The sequence below is a fragment of the Elephantulus edwardii genome, unplaced genomic scaffold (genome assembly GCF_000299155.1).
Source record: "Elephantulus edwardii isolate Elephantulus edwardi_28Jun2011 unplaced genomic scaffold, EleEdw1.0 scaffold00130, whole genome shotgun sequence".
NCBI lineage: Eukaryota > Metazoa > Chordata > Mammalia > Macroscelidea > Macroscelididae > Elephantulus > Elephantulus edwardii.
In genome coordinates this window covers 374,850-384,474 of record NW_006399880.1, presented here as the reverse complement: position 1 = coordinate 384,474, position 9,625 = coordinate 374,850, and positions in this window count along the sequence as shown.

Below are 9,625 nucleotides of genomic sequence, written 5' to 3'. Positions count from 1 at the left end.
TCTTCACCATCCATCCTGATGCTGCCAATTGGTCCAGTGGTGAGAATCTTTGTCTTCTTGACATTGAGCCTCAATCCATATTGTTATTGTTGTTGATTGCCTTTGAGTTGATCATGACTGATAGTGACCATTTGAACAAAAGGCCAGTTCATAGAATTTCTGGAGGCATGTTATTTACAAAGTGGATGCCATTCTTGCTTCCAAACATGTTACTATTTTTATATATCATTGAGTAGCCTGCAATGTACAGCATCTTAGAACCTTTCCCTGTCCTGAGCCAGTCTCACTAATTCTGACACACCAACCCCCAACACACCAGTTACTGTATCAATCCTTCTCATCCGGGGTCTCCCTCTTCTGTGCTATCTGTCTACCCTTCTGAGCATGATGTCCTTCTCCAAGGACCAAGCTCTCCTGGCCATGTGCCCAAAGTAAGTGAGGCGGAGCTTCAAAATCCTAGCCTCCAACGAAAGAATTGGTTTCATCTATTTGTTTTCTTGGCAGTGCATGGTGTGTTCAAGACTCTTCTCCAACACCACAACTCAAAGGCATTTATTCTTCTGTCATCCTTAGTCATTGTCCAACTCTGAAGCATAACAAGTACTGAAAAAACTATGGCCTGGATTAGGCGCACCTTTATACCTAGACTGACATCATTACTCTTCAGCACTCTGGAGAGGTTCATGACAGCAGATTTTCCCAATGCAAATCATCTTTTGATTTCCTGTCTGCTGGTTTTAAGAGTATTGAGTGTGGATCTGAGCAAGCTATAATTGCTAACAACTTCAATCTCTTTCCATATAATATGGTGTTGCCAATTGGCCCAGTGGTGAAAATCTTTGTCTTTTTGATGTTGAGCTTCAATCCATATTGAAGACTACATTCCTTGACCTTTTGCTGCAAGTGTTTCAGGTCTTCTTCAGCTTTCAAGCAAGGGTGTGTCATCTGCATATTGTAGGTTGTTAGTGAGTATTCCTTCAATTTTGATGTCACACTCCTCCTCATAAAGCCTTGCTTCCCGAATGATCTGTTATGCGTGCAGATTGAAAATGTGTGAGAACAAGATGCATCCCTGACACATTCCTTTTCTGATTTTGAACCATACAGTGTTTCCTTGCTCTGTTCTGATGACTGCTTGTTGTTTTATGACTAGGTTTCATATAAACATGATCAACTGTTCTAAGGTTCCCATTTTCCTTAAGGTTGTTGTTTGTTGCTGTTATGTGCTGTTGAGTCGTTTGGGACTCATAGCGACCCTATGCACAACAGCCCTAAACCCTGCTCTGTCCTGCGCCAGTCTCACTGCCTCTGACACTCCCATCCCGATTACCCCAGTCACCAAATCAATCCATCTCATAAAGGGTCTTCCCCTCATGCGCTGTCCCTCCACCCTCCCAAGCATGATGTCCCTCTCCAAGGACCCGTCCCTCCTGGCAACATGTCCAAAGTATGTCAGACGAAGCCCCAGAATCCTTGCCTCCAAGGAGTAGCTTGGTTTAATCCTCTCCAAGATGAATCCGTTCGTTTTCCTGGCAGTCCAGGGTACATTCAGTACCCTTCTCCAGCACCACAGCTCAAAAGCATCCACTCTCCTTCTGTCCTCCCTAGTCATTATCCAACTCTTTGATGCATAACAAGCGATTGCAAAGACCATGGCCTGTATCAGGCGCACCTTAGTCTCCAGAGAGACGCCGTTGCTCCTGAGTACTTTAGAGAGGTCCCTAACAGCAGACTTTCCCACCGCGATACGCTTTTTGATTTCCTGACTGCTGGTGCCAAGAGTGTTGACTGTGGAGCTGAGCAAACTGAAGCTGTGAACAATCTCAATCTCTTCGTCATCCATCCTGATGCTGCCAATTGGTCCAGTGGTGAGAATCTTTGTCTTCTTGACATTGAGCCTCAGTCCATACTGAAGGCTGCAGTCCTTGACCCTTCGCAGCAAGTGCATGAGGTCCTCCTCAGTTTCAGCAAGCAGGGTTGTGTCATCTGCATAACGCAGCAAAGACTTGAACAGAGAGAACTACAAGAAATACAGTCTGGGTTTAGAAGAGGTCATGGAACCAATGTTAGATGGATCTTGGAAGAAAGCAAAGAGTCCCAGAAGAATGTCTATCTGTGTTTCATTGACTATGTAAAGGCTTTTGACTGTGTGGATCACAGTAAATTAGCCAGAATTTATCAAAGTAACCAGAATTTATTGTGATCCACACAGTCAAATGCCTTTACATAGTCAATGAAACACAGGTAGACATTCTTCTGGGACTCTCTGCTTTCTTCCGAGATCCATCTAACATTGGCAATAATATCCCTAGTTCCATGACCTCTTCTAAACCCAGACTGTATTTCTTGTAGTTCTCTCTGTTCAAGTCTTTGCTGGATAATGTGCACAATTTTGCTAGTGTGTGATATTGTTCTATAATTTCCACACTCTGTTGGGTCACCTTTTTTTGGAATGGGAATAAATATGAATCTCTTCCAATCAGTTGGCCAAATAGTTGTCCTCCAGATTTCTTGGCACAACTTTATTGAGCACATGCTGTTTGCTGAAATACGTCAGTTGGTATTCTATCAATTCCTGGGGTTTTCCTTTTTGCCAAGTCCTTCAGAGCAGCCTGCACTTCCTCCTTCATCACCATTGCTTCTTACTCATGTGTTGTTTCTTGAATTTCTTCGGTATCAGCCAATTCTTTTTGGTACAATGACTCTGTGTGTGTGTGGGTGTGGTGTGTGTATAATGACTGTGATTAATGAGGAAATACTAACAGACCTAGGCAAAGTAAACACACTTTTTAATGTAATTTAAAGAAATAAGTACTTAATGTGTAAGGATAGCCACACACAAGCAGGCATAAAACAGCACTGATGGCCTGTTAGTGCTTCTCCTCTCTGTGGGTGGGAGGTGACAGGCCCTTTATAAGCTCCCATTCTTCCTCTTTCTCTCAGAGTCCTTATGCTCTTACATCCTGCTAGCTCATCTACAGACTTTGAATGTTTTTTGGGAGGTCAATTTCCCAGGTGCAACATCCCCTATGTAGGGTGCAATTTCAGACATGTCTGGATCTACATCTCTAGTCTTACATTGTTACTTGTTTGTTTACTACCTCCTTTTCCTCCCACTTAGTCTACAAACACCCTGAGAGTAGAGATTTTCTGTCTCCTGCACCAGTGTTTTCTCAGCTTCCAGAGCAGACCTGGTAGAGGAAAATGGGTACTTAATATATGTAAGCTCTCTCCTCCTTCCCTCATCTAATAGGCAAATAATTGTTCACCCCTTGAATATAATTTAGTGCTTCCAGGACTCAGGCAGACATGATCCCAAAGAAAGCCTCCTCTGCTACCCTGCAGCAGCATGTTAGAGAATGGCACAGAAGGATAAAGCAAACACAGCAGGAGAAAATGTTCCTTTCTCAGTATCTTAAAGTAGCAAGAGCTCTCGGTCAAGAGGCCTTCTGTTCACATTCGACTTTCCTCTTCCTTCCTCTAATGTCACACTGACTTCACAGGCATATTAGCAAGCCTCTTATGTCTAGAGCGCCAGAAGGGGAAAATGAGACTCAGTTACGAAAGAAGAAAGAAAGGCAGCACGCACCCCAAGCTTAGCCATAGAGCCTGCAGGCTGTTGAATAAAGGATGTCAGTTGAATTGCTGCCTTTTTCCCTTTGGTATGGTTGAGATGCATCTGTTATTTTCCTTTCTGTATTCTCTATTAGTTTCACAAGTTATTTTGCCAGAAAATGCTAATGATGTCTGCAAAGATGCAGTATAATTTTGGAGTTGCTGTTTTTTTGGTTTCTACCTCTGTCCCCACTGCACCTTGTTTTAGCAGTTTCTTCAGCCAGATGAGAAGCTCTGTGAAGACAGGGAGTACGTCTGGGTGTGCGTTCCCTGATGACTCTTGTTTTCCTCCCAGCAGCATGCACAGGGTGACAACAGACATTTGAAAATTCTCACAGAAGCAAATTCTCCATCTCCTCCCTCTTTGCTGAGAGAAAGAAAATAAACCCTTCCTTGCCTTTCTTGAGGAGGGCTGGTCTTGTCGGTAAGTGCCTGCACTGTGGCGATCTCTTCATTATTCAAATGCATTTCTTGAAAACCCTGTTAGGTGTCAGGCTCTGTGCCAGACATGAGGAGAAGAATGCTCAGGCCAACTTGGTTTTACTCCCTTGAAACTTATGTTATAATAGGAGGAGACAAAGACAAGTTAGAAAATATAGAAATAATTGCAAATGATAATAAAAAATTAGGGGGAAAACAGGATGATAAAGTGAATAATAGAAGAGGTAGTTATAGAAAGACTCTGAGAGCTAACATGGAATGTAAAAAATTGCTGTGTTGAAGAATGATGAGATGATCACAAGCAAATATACTGAGGGAGACAATGATGTTTTGGATGAAACAAAACCCAGCTTAAGGGGGAAATGGCCTGAATCTAAGTGGGAGTTTCCAGTAAGGTTTAGATCTGGAGTTGAATGATCATTTTGTTTAAATCCAGTGTTCCGTTCTGTTTATCCTATGCTTTTTTTTTTATTAATTATCAAACTTGAATGTACAGGTACTTGAACTGATAAAAAGAACATTTATAAAAGTAAAATGCTGCTTCTCTTTATTACTGGGGTCGAGTTGGAACCGATTCATAGCTGACTGACTATCCAGTGTTTTTTCAGAGGCTGTAAATGGGGACGAGCCTGTCCATCTTTCTCCAGAGGAACAGCTGGTATATTTGAACTTGTCTATAATCGGGTTGGTCAGCAGAGCTCCCTGAAACACTTGGTCAGAACTTCCAATTCAGTATGCCCTTCATTTAGGACTTTTTCTGTTGCAAGTAATAAAAATTTAGGTACTTTAAGGTAAAAACTCAAGCCAATTTAAACTAAAACAAAACAGAAGTTATTGACTCTCCTCCTTAAAAATCAAAGAGCTTCTAGTGGCTTAGTGGTAAGGATCTGTGTTCTCAACTAAGCACAAGCTTTGAATCCACCAGCTGCTCTGAGGGAGGCAGAAAACTGGGCAATCTCCTCCTTTGTGATTTACTGTCCCTGAAAAACTATTGGTGAGCCAGCTATGAGTTCTGACTCTACATCATAACAACTTAGAAATAATAGAGAGATTGTTGGCTTCAGACATGGCTAATCTAGCCATTAGAATAATGTTGTCAAAGCTCCCTCTTTCTCTTTCTAAGTTGTTATGATGTACATACTTACTCCATCTGCATGGTAATAAAAATAGATACTGTCAACTATGGACTTGCATGCTTCTCATAGAAATGATCCCAGGGAAAATTATACAACATTTGTTCTTTAGGATCTTCATCAACATCTAAAATGTTCTCTTCTTGGTCCTGCTTAGTTGTCACACTCTCAGCTCAACACCAAGAAAACAAGATTCTCACTGCTGGGCCAATTGACAGCATCATGATAGATGGAGAAGAGGTTGTTAACAATTACAACTTGCTCAGGTCCACAATCAACACTCTTGGCCCCAGTCAGGCAGTCAAAATTATACTGGGAAAGTCTGCTGTCAGGGACTGCTCCAGAGTACTGAGAAGCAACAATGTCAGTCTAAAGACTAAGGTGCGCCTGACCCAAGCCATGGTTTTCACCATTACATGCTATGCATGAGAGAGCTGGACCAATGATGCTTTTGAGTTGTGGTGCTGGAGAAAAGTCTTGGACATAGCGTGGGTCACCAAGAAAACAAATAAGTCTGTCTTGGAGAGGGTAAAACCAAGTTCCTCCTTGGAGGCTGGGATTTTGAAGCTCTGTCTCATATACTTTGAGTACATGATCAGGAAGGACCAGTCTTTGGAGAGAGGCATCATTCTTAGAAGAGTGGAGGGAAAGTGCAGGAGAGGAAGATCCCAGATGAGATGGATTGATACAGTAACTGGGGGAATGGGAGTAGGTGTGTCAGAGTCAGTGAGACTGGCTCAGGGCAGGGCAGGCTTCAGAGCTGTTGTACATAACATTCCTAGGAGTCATAGGCAACTTGATGGCACAACACAACAACCACCACCAGAGTGGAATAATCTTTACCAAGACTTTACTTGCATGGAATATTATTGATATTGTTTGATATGTTGGATCATCTTTCTTTGAATGAGAACAATGGTTTTGAGGTCGAAAAATGTGATGCCTCCTACTTTCTCTTTTTCAGAAGATCTCTTCTAGTCAGTTGTCCAGGTAGCTGTCTTTTAAATTTCTTGGAATAGGCTAGTGAGCCTATCTAGGGTTGCAACTATTTGTTGAAACATCTCAATCGGTATTCCATCAATTCTTGAGGTCTTCCCCATTCCTAATCCTCATCCTTCAATGCCTTCAGTGCAGCTTGAACTTCTTCCTTTACTACCATTAATTCTTAATCATATGCTATTTTCTGAAATATATTCTCCAAAAACATATGTCTTGGAGAAGATGCAGACAGAGTGTTTCTTGGAGGCAAAGATGATAAAGCTTCGTCTTTCCTACTTTGGACATATTTCTAAGAGAGGCTTTTCCTTGGACAAACTCATCATGCTTGGAAAGGTGGAAGGATGGAGAAAGAGAGGAAAAACTCTCAACCAGATGGATTGGCACAATGACTATAGCAATGGGCTCAAGTGTGTCAGAGGTTGTGATGATAGCACAAGATATGATAAGGGCCAGATCTGTTTTCCAGTGTCACTATGAGTGATACTGGACTGAAAAACATCTAACAACAACTTCCTGAAATGGTGCAATATCAACCAAATTGTGTGACCCTATGATTTCCCTACCACCCTGCTGTATTTTTTATTGTTATTTGAATATAATTTTACAGAAATTGATTTTCCATTCACTCATTCTTAGAGATTTTTCCTTCCTTTCCACCCATTGTTCCATAATGCATGTCTTGGTCCAGATTGTTAATTGTAATACACGTAATATCAGATTACCATTCATTTCAGAGTGACCTTCCTTTCACCTTTTCCAATGCTAGCTCTACTACTTAACTCCCCATTGTAACCCTCCTTTTTTTATAACGAGGTCTTGTACTGTGGTTATCCTTTTTGACTGAGTTATTTCATGCAGAATTCTCTAGATTCATCCTGTTGCATACTGTTTTGCATTCCCTTTCAATGTTTCATTATACTCTTTTGTGTGAATGTACCACAGTTTCTCTATCTGTTCCTCTGTTGATGGGCACTTGAATTTCTTCCATATTTTTGCTCTTGTAAATAATACCTCAATAAACATTGATGTGCTTACAGTTTTGTTTTGTTTTTTTTGTCTCACAGTTCTGATTTCTTTAAGGTATGTTTTCAGTAATGGAATGGCTGGGTCAAATGATATTTTTATTTTCAAACTTTTTGTCAGTTTTTAAAAATTTTTTTATATTGGTTTGATTACAAAGTCCATACATATTGTATTTCACTCTATTTTTCATTCATATTGTGTTTCATACAATCATTCCCATTTATACTTTTTTATTTTTTTATTATGATGTTTCACAGTATTTTTAATTCATATAGTGTTCCATGCAATAATTCCCACGCATTATGTTTTATAAAATCAACCACCATTGGACTTTACCCATCATTACCCAACCTTTTCAGGTCCCTGCTGGATCTTCCTCACTTCCTTCACCCCCTCCCTCCATCCACCAAACTGGACAACCCTGTAGTTTTGCCCCTACTCATTCTAACCCTTCTGCTCCTACCCTCTCCCCTCTTATGTCTCCATACATGTTTTATTAGTTATCCTTCTATTTTAACAGTAATGGTCTTATGCAGTATTTGTCCTTATAAGACTGAATTAGTTGCCACAGTATAATGCTCTTCCATCTCTCCAAAATTATGTAGTTGTTTTTTTAAAATACTATTGCACCAGAGTGCTACATATTATTCCATTTGTGAATGTACTACAATTTCTCAATACATTCAGTTGCATTTGGTCATTAGACATGACTGTTTCCATGATCTTGAGATACTGAATAACACTGTTATGTACAGATCTCCATTTGTGCCTCAGTTCTAATTTCCTTGAGGCTTATTCCTAATAGTGGAATAGCTGGGTCTTACAGAGTTTCTATGTTCAACTCTTTGAGGACATGCGAAATTTCCTTCCAGAGTGTTTGTACCATTTTACAATTCCAAGCAATTGTGTGTGAGAGTTCCTATCTCTCTACGTCCTCTTCAACCTTTGATGGCTGCCATGCTAAACACTGCTACTGGGATGAGATGGTATCTCATTGTGGTTTTCATTTGCATCTCTTTTATTGCCAATGATTTTGAGCATTTCTTCATATGTCTGCTGGCCATCCAACTGTCTTTTCTCTGTGAAGTTTTTCCCTGCCTTTTGCCCAGTTTGTAACTGGGTTATCAGTCTTTTTCTTGTTGAGGCCCAGGAGCATTCTGTTAGTTTTTGTTATGAGACGCTGAGATGTTATTGCATAATGTTTGTTCCCAGTCAGTAGGTTTTCTTTTCACTCTGTTGATAAACAATTCTGAAGACCACAGAGATTTAATCTTTAGAAGGTCCCATTCATCAATTTTATCCTCTTCATACTGTGCGTTTCTGGCTTTATTTGGCACTCTCCTTATACCATAGACTAGGCTTTCTAAGCTTGATCCCAGTTCATACTTAGGAATTTTCTGGTTTGGGCTTTACTCTCAGGTCTCTTTGATCCACCTTGAGTTGATTTTTGTGTATGGTGTGAGATGTGGATCCTGTTTCAGCTTTCTGCAGATAGAAGTCCAGTTTGCCAGTACCATTTATTGAAGAGATTGTCATTTCCTTTACTTCTTTGTTGAATATCACTTGACCACAGACAGCTGAATCCATTTCTGGGTTCTCATTTTTGTTCCATTGGTCTAGGTGCCTGTTATTGTAGCAATACCATGTTGTTTTGGTTACTACTGCTGTGTAGGAGGTTTTGCAAGTCAGGGAGCACTACCACTTCATTTTTGTTTTTCAGATGTTTTGGTTATTTGAGCTTTCTTTCCTTGCTAAATAAATGTGACAATTCCCCTTTGATCTCATTGAAAAAGGAATTAGTTTCTTCATTGGGATTGTGTTGAACATATAGATTGCTTTAAGTAGGCTTGTACATTTCACAATATTGAGTCTTCCTAACAATGAACAAGGCACATTTTTCCATTTCTTTAGGTCTTTTATTGTGTCTCTTAAAAATGTTCTGCAGTTTTCTTTGTCATCATTTGTGTCTCTAGTTAGATTCACTCCCAAATATATCAATCTGTGGTTGGCTATTGTAAATTGTATTGCTTTCTTGGTTTCCTTCTCTGAGTTCTCTTTGTTCCTGTAGAGGAATCCCATTAATTTTTTGTTATTAATCTTATATCCTGCCACTCTTCTATATTGTTCTACTAGCTCTACCAGGCTTTTTTGTTGAGTACTTGGGATTTTCTGTGTACACTGCAAAATCATCTGCATATAGTATATGCAATGTACCATCTCTCTGCTGATCAGAAGGCCTTTTATCTCCTCTTGACATACTGCCCTAGCAAGTAATTCCAACACAATATTGAATAGAAGTGGTACAATGGGCATCCTTTTCTGGTCCCTGTTTGCAGAAATGCTTTTAGTCTTTCTCTATTGGCAATGATATGGGTTCTTGGTTTTTCATATATACTTTCTCTTTGTTTTTTTTT